This window comes from Apium graveolens, chromosome 1 (assembly GCF_009905375.1).
Source record: "Apium graveolens cultivar Ventura chromosome 1, ASM990537v1, whole genome shotgun sequence".
NCBI lineage: Eukaryota > Viridiplantae > Streptophyta > Magnoliopsida > Apiales > Apiaceae > Apium > Apium graveolens.
Genome location: NC_133647.1, coordinates 107,958,139 through 107,974,691, shown reverse-complemented (window position 1 = coordinate 107,974,691; position 16,553 = coordinate 107,958,139). Strand labels below are relative to the sequence as shown.

At 36.2% G+C, this 16,553-nt stretch overlaps 1 long non-coding RNA gene and 1 pseudogene across 1 annotated transcript; one reads left to right on the top strand and one right to left on the bottom strand.

The window, feature by feature from the left end:
* Window positions 1-3,253: 3,253 nt before the first annotated feature.
* On the top strand, window positions 3,254-4,920 carry LOC141665625 (uncharacterized). Its single transcript, XR_012552098.1, has 3 exons — window positions 3,254-3,268; window positions 3,360-4,420; window positions 4,526-4,920. It is a non-coding gene; the product is annotated as an uncharacterized LOC141665625 (long non-coding RNA).
* An 855-nt stretch (window positions 4,921-5,775) lies between these two features.
* LOC141665618 (PHD finger protein Alfin1-like) lies at window positions 5,776-15,811 on the bottom strand (annotated as a pseudogene).
* Window positions 15,812-16,553: the final 742 nt, after the last annotated feature.

Here is a 16,553-nt window from a genome sequence, read left to right as displayed (position 1 = left end):
CCATCCGCAATATTTCATTGCAAGCTTCCGCAATGTTTCATTGCGTCAGGTGAGTGCTACCATACATATATATATATATATATATATATATATATATATATATAAAGAAAAAGAGTATTAGCTCAATGTTTTGCTCATACATGACAAGATGTTCCTTAATAATTCTGAGTTCTTGCTACTTGACTTGAGTAGAGGTCTAGTTAAACAAATTTTAATAGTCCATTATTTTAGGCTTTACTATTATGACTATAACAAGTATCGGAAATTTCTGTTAATCTTATCGTTAGGCATGGATTCAAGATGATTCCGGAGATAAGAATTTGACCTGTTCTTTGCTAAATGTTATTAGTGGATTAACTAGTTATATTCTTGTGTTGAGCATTTCCGGTGCTTCTGGAATTCATTGAATCTTAAGTTTCAAGTCGATGTAGACTTGAATGCATGTACATCATAATGCATTAAACATCAGTGCTGAGGTAGTTTCAACTCATCTAGAAAACAAGTTACATATTATGTAGTGGATTAGGTTCATATCATATTGTACGGTCACTCATCCCCCCCAGTTCCTCCTTTATCTGGTGGTTCTTAAAATTAAAATACAAACTGTTTTAGTATACAAAATTACATACCAAAGTGCATTGTGTTCTGTTCTCGACTTCTCGTAGTGGATTTTTTTATGTGCGTCTTAATTTATCAGTAAATCTGTGTACTCCACTTTTTAAAAAATATACATGACATTCTGATTTTACGTATTTGAATGTATTTTGATCGTGTAGTTAAAATTATATATATTTTTTTAATTTACTTTTGTCAAGTATAATAATGATTTTAACAGCACAAACAATTTACTTTAAAGTGCCCGCAAAATTGAAGCCTTTATATTTTTAAGGACTTAAAAGTCCTTTTACGTACTAGGACTTGCACAAATATATCAAAAATGTTTTTTTTTGTCCTTGAAAGGTAGAATATGTATTTTTTTCTCTTTGACTGTTGGTTTATATCGATTTTTTCTGACCTGATAAAAAAATACATTTTCAATATTTCAAAAATAAAAAAAAATCATTTTTAATCGCGAAGACAGACGAGTATATCGTGCAAATCTAAGTTTAGAAAGGTCAGTAATGGTATTTTAAAACGAAAAGAATAGTTTAACATGACTAGCAATAAAATCTGTTATATATATTTTCTATTTACCGTCCTAGCAACTGCTGGTTGACTTTGTAATGTAATTACACACACTAAATCTTCAGGGTGCGTGTCACAATTTGCCGCTGTTGTAGTCCATTTACGATTTAAAAATACAATTACTTATATTGTTATTGTTTTTTTTTAAGTTTTTAAACGTGTAAAGTGGTTAGAAATTATAATCCACAGAGTAGGTTTTAAGTAACTTTTAACCATTGCTTATGTTATAGGATAAATTATATAATACTTAATTATTATTCAGTTATATTAGTACCAGCGCTATGGATCACCTAACTTATAGAATATATAAATTAATTTATAAATCTTAATTTTGGCTTAATAAACATTTGGTCAAATTAAGAGGAAATGAATTTTTTATTTACAACTTGCTTTGTCAATATACTTGTTGTCTGTTTTTCTCTTTTAATTTAAGTTATGCTGTTTGTTTGATTATTTTATTAATTCGTATATAGAATTGAAGAGAATCTTTGGGAGTTCACATGCTTGTACAAATTATTTATATAAAGTCATGCATTCCACAATTATTGAAAAAAATTTGCAGACTATATGATATTGTATACTAAATTAATACTTATGATTTGGAAAAAGAATTCAAAATATAAATTGAACACACAAAAAAAGTTCTGAAGTCAGATTTTCTTCTTATTGTGTATTTTAGATTTTATTTGAAGCCATCAAATCCTTAAAAATAATTATTGTTAAATATTTTAAGGCCTAAAGCATAATGAACGTGGTTTGAGTACGTATACAAAATTATCTGTGCAGACAGAGATGTGCATAAGGAAGAAGAACAAAGAAAAGACTCTTACGTATCCCAGTTATTGTGATACGCATTTTTGTATATCGGAGTCGCAAAGATAGGTATCTGTACGTCGCATGTCAACTACGAAATGTTTGATTGAAGTTGCAAATATCTTGACCTCTTTTTTGTTGTATTTTTCTTTTCTTCCAGGCTAATTATTTTGTATAGAGACTTGCGATGGAAGATGAAAACCAAAAAAAATCATAAATATTATTTTCCAAATATCACGCTCAAAAGTAGAATACATAAACAATTGAATTAGATGATAAGCAATAGCACGTAATTCGGGCTCAATTTAATCGAGTTTAGCCTAATCGACTCATTTAACTCATTAAATTTAAATCTCTGTCTTCACTCGTCTGGTTTAATTCCACAAATCGAGTCGATCCGGCTTATTTAGCTACACGATTGGGCAAGCCGGCTTATTTAATTTTAACATTAATCGAGTCTAAATTTTTTCATGAACTCGACTCGTTTATTTTTTCGAGTCGAATCGAGCAAGTTCCTTTAAGTAAACGAGCCGGAAATTCTAGAAGTTAGCTAAGTCCACTTCAACGAGTTCGAATCAAGCGGCCGAACCACCCAACCCGAATTACAGCTCTAATACGCATCATTCTTTGCTATTATATGTGAAATGAAACTTTTAATAAATCGGATCTGAATAATATTATCACTTATTTCTAACGGATGAGCGGATTTGAATTATATATAACCAAATAAACGTTGTCCAAAATCATTTTCAAGAATTTACACGTCAAATGCTATGATGTGATTGGAAACAAAACAAGATATTCCTAATTCGATAAAAATTATATAAATGGCTATCTACTAAGACCTGTATCACGGGTAATACTAGCATCTTAAATAGCTAGTTGTGACACACAACCAACTTCTAACTTGGTGTTATGAGATAGAACCAATAGCCAATTTTTGTGTACCAAATAGTTTTGCCACACGAAAATTATAAAGATACAATAAATAGCGCCTAGGTCATCGAACTGTAGCCATGTCTTTACTTGACCTTACCCCATTACTAGAACATCAAACTAACGGTGGCCAAACAAGCTTCTTTCATTTTTTTTTCTTTAACATCTTCATCAAAATGCCTGGTCATACTAGCATTATATTGATTAGCTTACATTCTTTCTTTCTTATTTTTCAAACTAGTCCCACCACACATTACTATTTGATATCCAAAGATTATTTCAAACAATGGCGGAATCAGTATGAGCTGAAATTGAAATAAATTCTTAATCAAAAGTAAAAAAAATGGTTTTTGAGTAATTAATATAGTAATTTCAGAATTGTGAACAATTTTTGTAACAATTTTTTTTTGAAATTAATTCCTTAGGAGCGAGGATCGGTCCGATCCGATCAGGTTCACTCTCGTGATCATGAAATTTTTTGATATGGTCCGGTCCCGCATTTTCGAAGTGAAGAACCTATGTAACGGTGGCCGGGAGTGCCTTTCCGTCGAAGATCGTGTACTCGGATATATGCAAATATAGTCAAACAAGCTTTTGGTAACTTTCATTTATCATAATGGTGTTCATGCATAGGTAGAGTTGAGCCTTGGTGAGTTTTCAACTATATTTCTTTAAATATCGTCCCAACAGCATGCTTTAATAGATTTCCTCTTTATTTGGATCCTCTATTTCTTCTGCATTCATACGTGTGTTTTCAAAAAATTAAAAGTGACATTTAATGTATTTTGTTCACTGTTTGAAAAAGGGCTCAGTTCGGTTTCCAAATTTCATCATCCTTATCCTAATAGTATGTCATATGCGCAACCACATACTAAGACGAGTTGTTGCTAAAGTTTATTGAAATAAATGTTATCGGATTAAATCTTGATCTTGAGCGAAGGAGACAAAATCTTAACCATTATTTCACCGACTTTTTGTTGGGCAAATGAACCATTCTTATTAACAAAATTGAGGGTTAAAAATTGTAAATTGTAAATAAAAATTCTTGCCTAACAGGGGATTAGTATTGTAAGATAAACCAAGTTTGGTGCATCTTACTCTTATAAGATTCTCAGGCACATTAATCAAGATTTCCAGATGCATTTGTCATTTGTCAACCCCAGCCTCAATGAGAAAAGCTTTACCTCATTTGTAGGACTGGTCATAGCTACCCATTTTTTCAGCATTATTTTTATTCCCAAGTCAATACCATTTTCTTTATTAAATTTCCACATTTGCCCTTCCAATCTTCAAGGGTCTATAAAATCATTCCTCGGCTATCCTTTCTCTTCATAGAAACTCATTTCCCTTGTAAACAAAAACTATCATAATGTCTAAGCTTACCAACCTGTGCATGATCTCTTTATTCCTGCTAATCATATCTCAGGCCAGTGCCCGGTCTGGTGCCGCATTCACCGATGTTACACCGATGAAATCGAATACTAAGGTACGTGTATATGCATTAGCATTTTTTATCATTGCATTCTGTTTTAAACCATGTTCAATTTCTTGATATGCATGATAGATTCTAATCAAATTGTTCTTTGTACAGGTTGTTGATGAGGTTTCAAAGGTGTCATCGACAGACGAAAATTGTTCGGGACTTGGAGAAGAAGAATGCTTGATGAGAAGAACCCTTGCAGCCCATATTGATTATATCTACACTCAGAATAAACATAATTGATGAAGATGACATTTTCCTTAAGTTTCATGTAGTTAATTAATGTATTATGTATACTTATGTATATGGTATGTTTACATAGTTTTAAATATCTTTTTCTTACTGAAGATTTGCACTTCAGTAGGCTAAAAAAATCTGGAGGTCGCCATGAAACTGGCCTTGTTCTGCTTTATATTTAGGGTTGATCATCTCTTGTCAGAGGTACCTTTTTCGTGTCTCCTAATTTTGATTGGGACATACAAAATATATTTGGTTTGGTTTGGATATATTTGTTTTTTGGTAGCGAGGGACTTATCATTTTAATTAAGACAAAATATAAGTACCAGATCCAGAGGGGGTAAGAATAAGAACCTGCTACTAGTAAAGTACGTAGTAATATCCTTCCTTAACAAATTTTTGTGTTCATGAGGGGTCAAGTAATTTTGTTGCAACAGAACTGCAGAAGCATGTTCATATACATACATGCACATGTTCATTTATGATCCAGCTATAATATTGTTATTGTCCTGTACCTCTCATGTTGTAATAGTTACACACTATCAAGCACGACAATAATTTGTGATGAGAAGTCCGATCAGAAAGCTCACAGAGCAACTTTCTTTGTTAAGCACTTACTAAGCTCCTATGATACTCATACATCACTCACTCCGGCAAACTATACTTCCTACGCTAATCTGTTTAACCTTTTGTACCATAGAACATCATTCTATTTAAAAAAATGCTACCATTCTATTCTTTAGCACATGGAACCTTGGTTACATATATGGTCAGCCCTTTTAGACATATTTAGGAATCAAAATCCTAAGAGGGAGACCTTACCTTAGGAATCTCCCATCCATCAGGTTTGACAAACTAAAATATCAGTTGGATTCAAATTGCAGTATATAAATCTGCATCATGAAAGTGTGGAGAGCTATAACTAGTAACAGCATTCTTTCTCAAGAACTCCCTCGAGAAATGCAGACAAGTGCTTTAATCAAATATTAACACTTATAAGCATTGTAGATATAATTTTCATCTAAACCAGCTCTAAACAAAGATACACAAATAGCATCAGAGAAAAAGAAACCATATGCCAATAGGTGGCTCTTGATATTCATAAAGTACAGAATCCGGTAAGATATAAAACCAAATGCAACATTTTCATAACAAGATACTTTTGCTAAATCCACCTTTTTTCCCCACTCAAAAATGAGCCAAGTTTCCGAAATTCTTAAAGGAAAAACTAAAGTTCTAGTCTGATGTGCTAGCGATGACCAAGTCCATTGCTTTATCTAATAAACTTTAGCTTTTTTGTTACTACAAATAGGGCACTCGTAATGCTTAATATGCTTAGCCTTTGCAGGAGTAACTTTTACGCATGTTCCATGGAACCATCTCTCACAGACATCACAGCAAATCCAGAATTTATCAACACCAGTGTCATGATGACAAGCACCGCAAAATGTTGATTTCTGTTTCTCAGCTTCTTCCTCGTCACTGTCCCTCTCTTCTTTGGGTGGAAGAGTAGGGGTCATCCGCACTCGCTTTGACTGCTGCACAGAGGACTGAGACTTTGGCTGTTAATGAAGAAAAAGAAAGGAGAAAAGTTGTAAAAATAAAAAATTAAATATATTTTCATAATAAAATCAGCAATAGGAATGAACTGAAAATATAGCAGGAAGAGTAAAGAATCGAATTGAAATGAAATTTCTACCATCTTTCCACTTGGTTTGGTTTTGTTTCCATTGCTTTGAGTGGTTGACAGTTGCTCTCTTTGCTTTTCAGAAACCTTCATTGATAGTTGGCAGCATATTAATCAACCGGAAAAGCCTCTTCCTGTAATTTGCAATTACATCAAAATAAAAACCAACATAGTAAGTTTTAAAAAAAACCAACATAGTATTTCCTAACTACAAGGTATTTCTGACCCGTAGTACTTAAATTGACTCCACATTCATTTTTCAACCTGCAGTTATTAGTTCACTACATAGCCAGCAAAGAACGCTAGGGAATTTTACCATAAATTTGCAGTATTCTGAACATAATACAGTAAAAAGATGGGCTAAAAAAAGCAAAACAATAGAAATTCATGTGAAATAAAAACTAGGGTTTCGTTTAATGCTGGGATTGTTTAACTTCGAGCTTTTAATGTATGCGCTTATATTCGAAACTACAAGGTCCTCACAAGATGTCTACGTATATCCGTGTTGCAGAAAATTAAGAGAAAAAACGTAGTTTTAATTTGAGGGGTTGAGCCCTTTATATGAAGGTTGAGTCTAGAGTTAGAGTTAGACTTAGGTTGGGAGACTTGGGGGACAAGTCTCCTACTTAGATGGTAAGTAGGACTGCTCAAGACGGTGAATTCCGGATCGTTCCTCGTAGGAGTCCGGTTTCATGTTGGACATCGCTTTGGTGTTATTGTGGGCCTCATTTTCAGGTCACCTCGATGGGCTTATCATGTAGCTGATTTTGGGTCGTGGTCGCCACGATTTATTTTGGTCGTGGTGTTCACGGACTTTGACTAGTCAACTTAGAATATAATAAATCCCACATTAATTATATCTTTATGGATTATTTTTTATCATATCATTCGCCCCCAACTTTCTGGAAAACTTCTTCAATTTTGTGAAAGTTATAACGATGTAATCGTGACTCGGGGATTATTTTATCCCTTCTTGAGTTTGGTCATATTATGAAGTGTGGAGCAACCTACACATTTACAGTGACTATTTGGTACACAAAAAAATCATTAATAAAGGTAAAAATCATTATTTTATCCCTTTCTAAGGCTAATTGGATAGCGTTCAAAGGTAATATGCCCTAATCAGGGCTGGTAAATGAGCGTTAGTCACCTTTTAACCTTAATAAAGGTTAATTATAGGGCGACAACTAGCAATCGACCATAATCGGGGCTAATCGGCCTTAATCCAAGCTAATTATTTAGCGTAAAATGGCAATTAACCTTACAAAGGTTAATTATAAACCTTGTTACGCTAATTGACCTTAATCCGGGTTAATTGGCCCTAATCGTGGCTGAATTTTGACTAGTTTTCACTAATCGACCCTAATTTGGGCTAATTGGCAAATATGAAATTTTTTATTTTTCGGCGAAAACTCATTAATTTTTTTTTGTCTACGTACGCCTCCAGGAGCCAAAAATTTTGTTCGTGGTCAGGAGGAAGGGCCAACAATTTCCACCCGCGATCGCGACGGAGGGTCGGAGGCTCCCCTAGAGCCTACTCGGCCTGAGGGCTACTCCAAGGCAACCTACTCATCCGGAAGGTGCCTGGAGCCTGCGTACTTGGCTGTGAGCTCCCTTGGTGGAAGCCTACTCGCCTGAGAGCCTCCCTTGGACCTACTCGGCTGAGGCTACTCGGTCGGGCTCCTTGGGGGCTTCTCGGCTAGGGTTGCTTACCTGGATCTATCCCGCTTGAGGGCCCTTGGTCCTATATATTTTTTGTAAGGTTCTTGGTTGGGTTTATCTTTTGGGAGTTCATGGCGTCAACGCTCTACTCTTTCGGGAGCCCGAGGCATATATGCTATAGTTGGCTGAAGAGCCTTCAAAATAAGTCTACTATTCCTAGTTTATTCTTCCGAGACTAAGCGAGGTGATGTCCAAGGTGGCTGAAAAGCCTTCAAACAATCCTACTCTTCTGAGAGTAAGCGAGGTGATGTCCTAGAAGGCTGAAAAGCCTTCAAAATAGTCCTGCTCTTATGAGTCTTCTCTTCCGAGAGTAAGCGATATGACGTCCTAGGCGGCTGAAAAGCCTTCAAAATAATCATTTTCTTCTGAGTCTACTCTTCCGAGAGTAAGCGAGCTGACGTCCTAGGGGGCTGAAAAGCCTTCAAAATAATCCTACTCTTATGAGTCTACTCTTCCGAGAGTAAGCGCGCGAGGTGACGTCCTCGTCGTACTGAAAAGCCTTCAAAATAAGCCTACTCTTCCTAGAGCCTCCCTTGGATAGTTCTCAATTTCAAACGAGACAAACTTAGATAGGGCATCAGCCGTGATGTTTTCCTCTCTCGGAACATGCTCTGCATACCATTCATCAAACTGAGTCAGTATTTCTTTCATGACTCTTGAATACTTGGCCATTATGTCATCTTTGGACTCAAACTCTCCATTGACTTGGGCAACAACAAGTCTTGAATCTCCACGAATTTTATGATTCTTGTCCCTCATGGCTCTAGCCAAGCCTAAGACGGCTATCAGTTCCTCGTACTCTGCTTCGTTGTTTGTTGTCAGAAAATCCAACTTCAAAGCATACTCAATTATGAACCCGTCAAGGCTTTGCAAGACTAGGCCTGCACCACTAAATTTTGTTTTGGATGTTCTGTCAAAATAGAGAACCCAATATTCCTTCAGAGTCAAGTCTTCATCGTCTTTCCTTTTCCTTCCGGGGTTACTACTTCTTTCCCCGACTTCTTGGTTGTTAATGGTGCATTCGACCACGAAGTCTACTAACGCCTGAGCCTTGATGGATGTCTGAGGCTTGTACTTAATGTCAAATTCATCCAACTCTATTTTCCATTTAATAAGCCTTCCACTGTCTTTTGAACCGTGAAATTTTCTCCTCAAAGGTTGTGTGTCAGGACTTCAATTTTGTGGGCGTGGAAGTATGGTCACAACTTTCTCGAGGCTATTATCAGGGCAAGTGAAAACTTCTCAGTATTTGAGTAGTTCAACTCTACTTTATGGAAAACTTTTCTCATATAATAGATAGAATTTTGAATCTTATGTTCTTCTTTTACTAAGACGACGCTCATCGCTTGCTCTAAAATAGCAAGATAAAAGTAAAGGGTGACCTCTGGACTTGGTTTGGACAAAAACTGGGCTTTAATCATGTACTTCTTCAGCTGTTAAAAGGCCTCTTGGCTTTCAGCAGTCCACTTTATTTTTTTTACCTTTTTCAGGGCTTTGAAGAAGGGCATACACTTGTCTCTCGACTTGGAGATGAATCTTCCTAAAGCTTCAACTCTCCCCGTCAGCTTTTGAACGTCCTTTATAGAGTGTGGTAGCTCCATGTCCAGTATGTCTTTTATTTTGTCGGGGTTGGCTTCGATTCCTCTTTACGAGACCGTGTGACCCAAAAATCTTCCGCTGAAGGCGCACTTGACAGGGTTTAACCTCATCTTGTGGTGCCTCAACACTTCAAATGCCTCTCTGAGGTGATCAATCTTATCAGACTTAGCTAGGATTTTGACTAACATGTAGTCAACATAGACCTCCGTGGTTTTTTCGATCGGATGAACGAATATCTTATTCACCAATCTTTGGCAAGTGGTTCCTGCATTCTTTAGTCCGAAAGCCATAACAAGATAGAAAAACACACCAAAGTCAATTATGAAAAATGCCTTGCTGGTGTCATTTTTGTGCATTTTAATCTGATAATAACCGCTGAAGCCTTCCATAAAGCTTAGCACCTTATGCCCAGCAGTGGCATCGATCAGGGTGTCAATCCTTGGTAGCGGGTAACAGTCCTTAAGGCATGCATCATTGAGGTTGGTGAAGTAGATGTATATCCTCCACTTCCCATTAGCTTTCTTGACCATCACGGAGTTATCCAACTGTTCGCGAAATTGAACTTCCTCGATGATACCGGCTTCTAGGAACTTCTCAACATCCTGTTTAATGGCTTCCAGCCTATCAGGGGCATATGTTCCCTTCTTCTGTTTGACTGCCTTTCGAGATGGATCGACATTCAACCTATAAGTTATAAGGTTGAGGTCAATATCAGACATTTCAGCTGCAGTCAAAGCAAACACATCGTTATTGTCTTGTAAGAAATTTGTCAATTTGCCCTTTAGGAGCTGTTCCAAAGATGTTCCGATATATGTGACCAAGTCCTTAGCCGGCTTCCCTCGATATTCTTCATCCTTGCGGACATCCATGTATTCTATTGGGAGGACCTACCCCATCCCAGTTCCATCGGGCCTGAGTGTAGCCTCATAAAAACTTTAAGCCATTTTCTGATCTCCTCTTTCTTCTCCAACACTATTCCTGGTGGGGAATTTGAGCACCGTTTGATAGGTCGATGGGACGGCCTTAATTGCAATTCATGTCCTTCCCGTGATCGTATTGTAGGTGAAGGCTTCCTTGATCACCTGAAATTTTAATATCTGTGTGGTCTCTCTTGGCTCTTCCCCAGTAGTCACAGGAAGTTGAATTACTCCTTATACTTGGCATTTCACTCTGTTGAACCCGTAGATGGGTGCATCCGAAGGGGTCAGTTGGGAGTCATTGTATTTTATCTCCAAAAATGTGCCATAGAACAAAATATCCACGGAAGCTCCACTATCGATGAATACTCTCTTAACATGACAATTTTCAATTATCGGGGTGATAACTAAGGGATCATCCTGAGGAAACTTCACACCTTCTAGGTCGGGACCACCAGATTCAAGTTTCATCTCAGTCTTAATATGCTTAGGTTTATCTCCACTATGTTCATCACCCTCTTGCATAGGCCTTTCAAGAGTTCCTTGTTATCCCAGCGGTTGTTGGCCCTCCTGAGATCATGTTAATTACTGGCCTTCAAGGCTGCGGGTTTCGACCTCGGTTGTTCCTTTGATCATCATCTCTGTTCTGGCCTCCTTCATCATCACCATTAATGAATATTCCATATATTTCTCTCTAGATTATATGATTAATCTCGTCATTCAGTTGTTTTCAGTCGTTGGTATAATTTCCAGCATCCTTATGGAACTTACAAAATTGGTTCTTGTCTCTCTTCTCGGGGTCTCCCCTTAGTGGCTTCGGCCATCTAAAGTCCTTATCCTTCTCAATTTCCAACATGTTTTGCCTTCTTCGAGCGTTCAACCTTGTATACTCAGTGAATCTCTGTCCTCGGCTCTTCTTGGGGTGGAATCAGAATTCTTGGTAGTTCGAGGATATTTGTCCTTCGCATCATACTATTGTTCTGCCTTTCGCTTCTTGTTTTCTGTGGGGTCATTTTTCACAAATGTATTCTTCATACTTTGTTCGAGTTTAATAAACTTTCTGGCCCTATCTTGAAGATGTAGCATACTTTCATGAGGGTGCTTAGCTCGGGACATCTTGAAGAATTCATCCTTAGTTCCTTGCTGCAGGTCTATCATGGCCACTTTATCATCAAGATTTGGGACCTTCAAGGCCTTTTTTGTGAATCAATTTAGGTAGTCTCCGAGGGACTTCTTCACTCCTTGTACAATGCCCATGAAAGAAACCAATTTTTTTCCTGGAATCTGTCACTGATTAATTTCTTAATGAAATCTTGTCTTATATCTTTGAAGGATCCAATCGAGTTGGGGGTAGGTGGATATACTATATTTGAGCCATGCCAGATTGAGTTTGAGGGAAGGCCCGACACTTGATAGCATCATTCACGGGCTATAACAACAGGGCATTGGAGAATTTCCTCACATGATTCATCGGGTCACCAATACCATTATATGCCTTGATGGTGGGCATCTTGAACTTTCTTGAGATGCAGACGTTCATAATCTCCTCAGTTATTGGGGGTTAGGATCATCAGGGTTTCTTAGGGGCATTAGGTCAGTTGGGTTGGCCCTTGGGGTTGCAACCCTTTGCCTCAGCGTTGCACGTTCCAGATCTATGACAGTAAAAAAATACCATGATCTTGCTACCGGGGGGAGGGGGCTCTACGGCTTATGCATCTCCATATAACACTTCAACCTTTGGATCTCGGCTTCATGAGCCTTAATCCTTTCTTGGATATCTTGGGGAATCGTCCCTTGGGTGCTTCGGGCCTGTTGATAGCCTCTTGGTTGAGGCTCCTTGCTAGCACGTCTCCTTCTTGGAGCGGTCTCCTTTTCTGATGGATCTGATTCTATTTCAGAGTATGGCCCAAAAAAGTCTTGTCCTTTAGGGATAGGGGCCAAACCACGGATATATTGGGGCATCCTCCCTTGTCCTTCTTCTTAGCGTAAAAGTTCACTTCCTCCTACCTCAGGATATAAGGGCATCTCATAAGGGGGGTTGGTGGTCCCTAAGATCACGACCGTCGAAAACTCAAACCCAATAGGTCGGGAACTCAGAGGTACATGCAGTGGCTGAAACTGGGGATTCGTCTCTAGATTTGAGGGACTCGTCCCTAGTAGAGTATCTTGGAATGGGGAATCTGTCCTTTGGGTCTAAGTTTCAGTTGCTCCAACGTGAGCTCTATCTCCGAGGGTGGCATATATCGAGTGTGGAGGGATCTCCACCGTGGATGAGAGTATCTGCGATGGAATTGGATCATCGTTTCCATTGTTATTTCTACTTCGTGTGCTCACCAAGGTTGATGTTGACTTTCCACATATGGCACCAAATATTGTGAAATAAAAACTATGGTTTCGTTTGTATTTAATGCTAAGGTTGTTGAGTTTCAAGTTTTAATGTCTATGCTTGTATTCGAGGCTACACGGTCCTTACAAGATGCCTACGTATCTCTGTGTTGCAGAGAATCAAGGTAAAAAATGTAGTTCTAATTTGAGAGGTAGAGCCCTTTATATAGAGGTTGAGTCTAGGGTTAGACTTAGGTTGGGAGACTTAGTGGAAAAGTCTCTTACTTAGATGGTAAGTAGGACTGATCAAGACGGTGGATTCTTGATCCTTCCTTGTAGAAGTCCGTTTCCATGTTGGACATCGCTTTGGTGTCACTGTGGGCCTCATTTTCAGGTCACCTCGGTGGGCCTATCATGTAGCTGATTTTAGGCCGTGGACGTCGTGACCCATCTTGAGTCATGGTTGACATGACTTACTTGGGTAACCAGGACTTATCCTAGGCCACAGTCACCAAGACCCATCATGAGCCGTGGTCTCCATGTACTAATGCATGGTCTCCATGACCTTTTTTGGTCGTGGTATTCATAGGATTTGACTAGTCAACTTAAAACATAACTAATCCCACATTAATTATATCTTTACTGATTAATTTTCATCCATATCAGAAATGGAGGCGGAAATTTGGTATGTATTTACAATTATAAAAAAAACAATCAAATTAATTGTTACCTTTCATTCTTATTGAAGTTGAGACGAGAACCAAAAAAGAATGTAACAGAAATCAACCATGCATCACTATTAATCGCAACAAGTGATAGCCAATGACTTTTTTGCATCCCATCTCTTGCAAAGTTAATGCCTAATGGCGGGTCAGGAATTACCGCAGGCACATTCTCAATGGGCTCATTAACTTCCCATTGTCCATTTGGAAGTCCATACAGACACAAGTTCTCCCTATCTGTAAATATATATTCGTAATTTTAGAAACAACAAGTTCTTACCAAAATATCTACAAAGTTCTAATTAGGAAAAGTTAAAGACTGTAATCAATAGTGGACTCACAGTAGCAACATTGATCCCTAAATTGGTAGAACTATGTTATAGTTTAATTTTTTTTAAATGGAATGAACAAAAGAAGTCCAATTCCCTGTACATTCTTCCTAACAGAAAATTTCAGTAGTGTTGTAGATGCAAAATTTAGATCATAAGACTAATTCTGATTTTAGAATCTATACTATAACATTAAAGACGAAATATTGAAAGTTTGGTTATTGGTCCTCTATTCACTCAATCCATGGTCGTCAGATCAAATGGATGAGAATCATTTAGTCTCAAAAATATTAATCAGGAGGTATAAGGTTTGAAATCCACCACCAACATATTAAAATTATAATTTATAATATATAATAATAAAAATAATCGTACATCACACGAATTATATGGTAGTATGATCAATAAGCAAAACATAATTTATATTTAGATTTCATGTAAAATATAAAGAGTAATTAATGATAAATACAACATCTTGGTATTTATTAATGATAAATACAAAGAACTTAGTTAAAAATTTGAGCAATACAATACAGTTAAAAACTTATAAAGAGAATATCAATTCAAAATAAGTATAAAAATAATGTGACAATTAAAATACACGAGGATCTTGATATTGCTGATCTGAAAGATATAGACTTTTTTTAAAAAAAAATTGACAATGACCATCATAAGTAATCTAAAGAATGTCAAGTGTCTAAAGAAGGAAGATGCGCATTCTAGCCCTTAATCAGTTAAGTGGATGTTCAACAAGACATATTTTTATATTAAAGTTCCATGATATTTACTACATACTGATTTATTTCATTTAAAGTTTTTGTAATTAATTAGTATTTTAATATAATTCTTTTAATTATTTTGATTTCTAGAAAGCACATTCAAATCCCGCCCTTCGCAAATAGGGATATACTTAAATCGGCCATTAAGGGTTGATGGACTCAATGTTTAGCATATGGGGCTTAATAGACTTAATTTTCCTTTAAATAATTATTGGGCCGGTTATGATTTAAGTAATTATTGGGCCGAATACGATTCTGTAACACCAACTACTCTCGTGTTACCCTAAATTATCATCTATTTAATTACCAGCCGCTCTCATATCAAACCTGAATTCTTTCATGTCCTGCGATAATCAACGGCCACAAAATCTAGTTTATACTGACCACTCTTGTATAAACCCTAAATTTTTTTATGTACTCTGACAATTAGCGATGAAAAACTTAATATATGCAATAATTATAATCACTAAAAGGAAACTTTATCAGAATAAAAAGAAAGGGAGAGTGCAAATGTAAACAAAATCAGAGGTCCGATAACAGCAGGGTCATGATTCTACCGCAAATTAGAATTATAAATTCTCTGGCCACTCACATAACGGGATGACATAAGACAACGAGATATCCTCTAATCATTAAAACAACAAAATGACATTAAAACAAGAAAAACTAAAGAAATTTCTCTCAAGAAAAAAAGGGAATGCAAACGTAAACAAGAAATTAGAGGTTCAGTATATACCAATTCTACTAAATAAAAATCCCAGGGATTAGAACATTCAACAACACACATGCACATACATACACACAAAAAAGCAGGCAATGAATCAAGAAACTGAAAAAGACTAACCAGGATCACATTCTTGATAAAACTTTTCTACATCTGCAAAACCCCGCATCAAAAGTGTAAAATAAGCACTACCATCATCAGAGCTCACCTAAATTCACCAAAATTCACATTTATAACACATAAATTTCTTTACCATCAGTCAGGGCCTTAAGCAAGCCATCCCTTCTTCGTTCAAAATCTCAAAAAACACCGTCCACTGAATTCCTGACTATGACATCTTGTCCAGCACCTTCCATGTCTTCAGATCACACTCCTGCATTGAAAACACAATTGTATATACATACATAACACGTAAACATAAAAATGAACAAAAGCATATGTTAATTCAGCTGAAACACACTTATAGCAGGGGATAAAAAGAGTGCACAAGCTTGTTATTCACTGGCACTATTTTTTATGTAATGTGTGTGTCCGTATATATAAGGATGAGAGTCCGGAGTCTAGAATGGTGATAAAATAGAGGAAGGGAGAACTTAAGAACATGGAATGAATTTTGGGTAGTTTAGTAATTTTAATAGTTTAGATGCTTCATTTTTCTTTACATATCATCATCTTTTTTTCAAAAAATTAACTTTCTCAATATTATCAATCACATATAATATCTTTAAGATTCTCAAATTAAAAGTTGATTCTATTGTTATTTTAATCTTGTCCAAAAACAAATCAATCTATATTATTCATTTTAGAACGTTATATTTTTTTTTATTCTAATGTAGCTCAAAAAATTGACCGGTCAATATGTATAATTATATTTTAATCCAGATAAAAAGTAAACACATAATTGTTATTAAAATATTTTTTACTTATTTAAAATTAATTATTATTCATTTTTAGAAAATTTAATCTCGCTATACGCGTATTTTAAAGGAATATAGTATAATATGCATATATTCATCTTATAATATATAACTGTTAAAATATTAATAACAGATATGAATTAAATATTTTTTTATTATCCTAATTTCTACTAAAACTGTT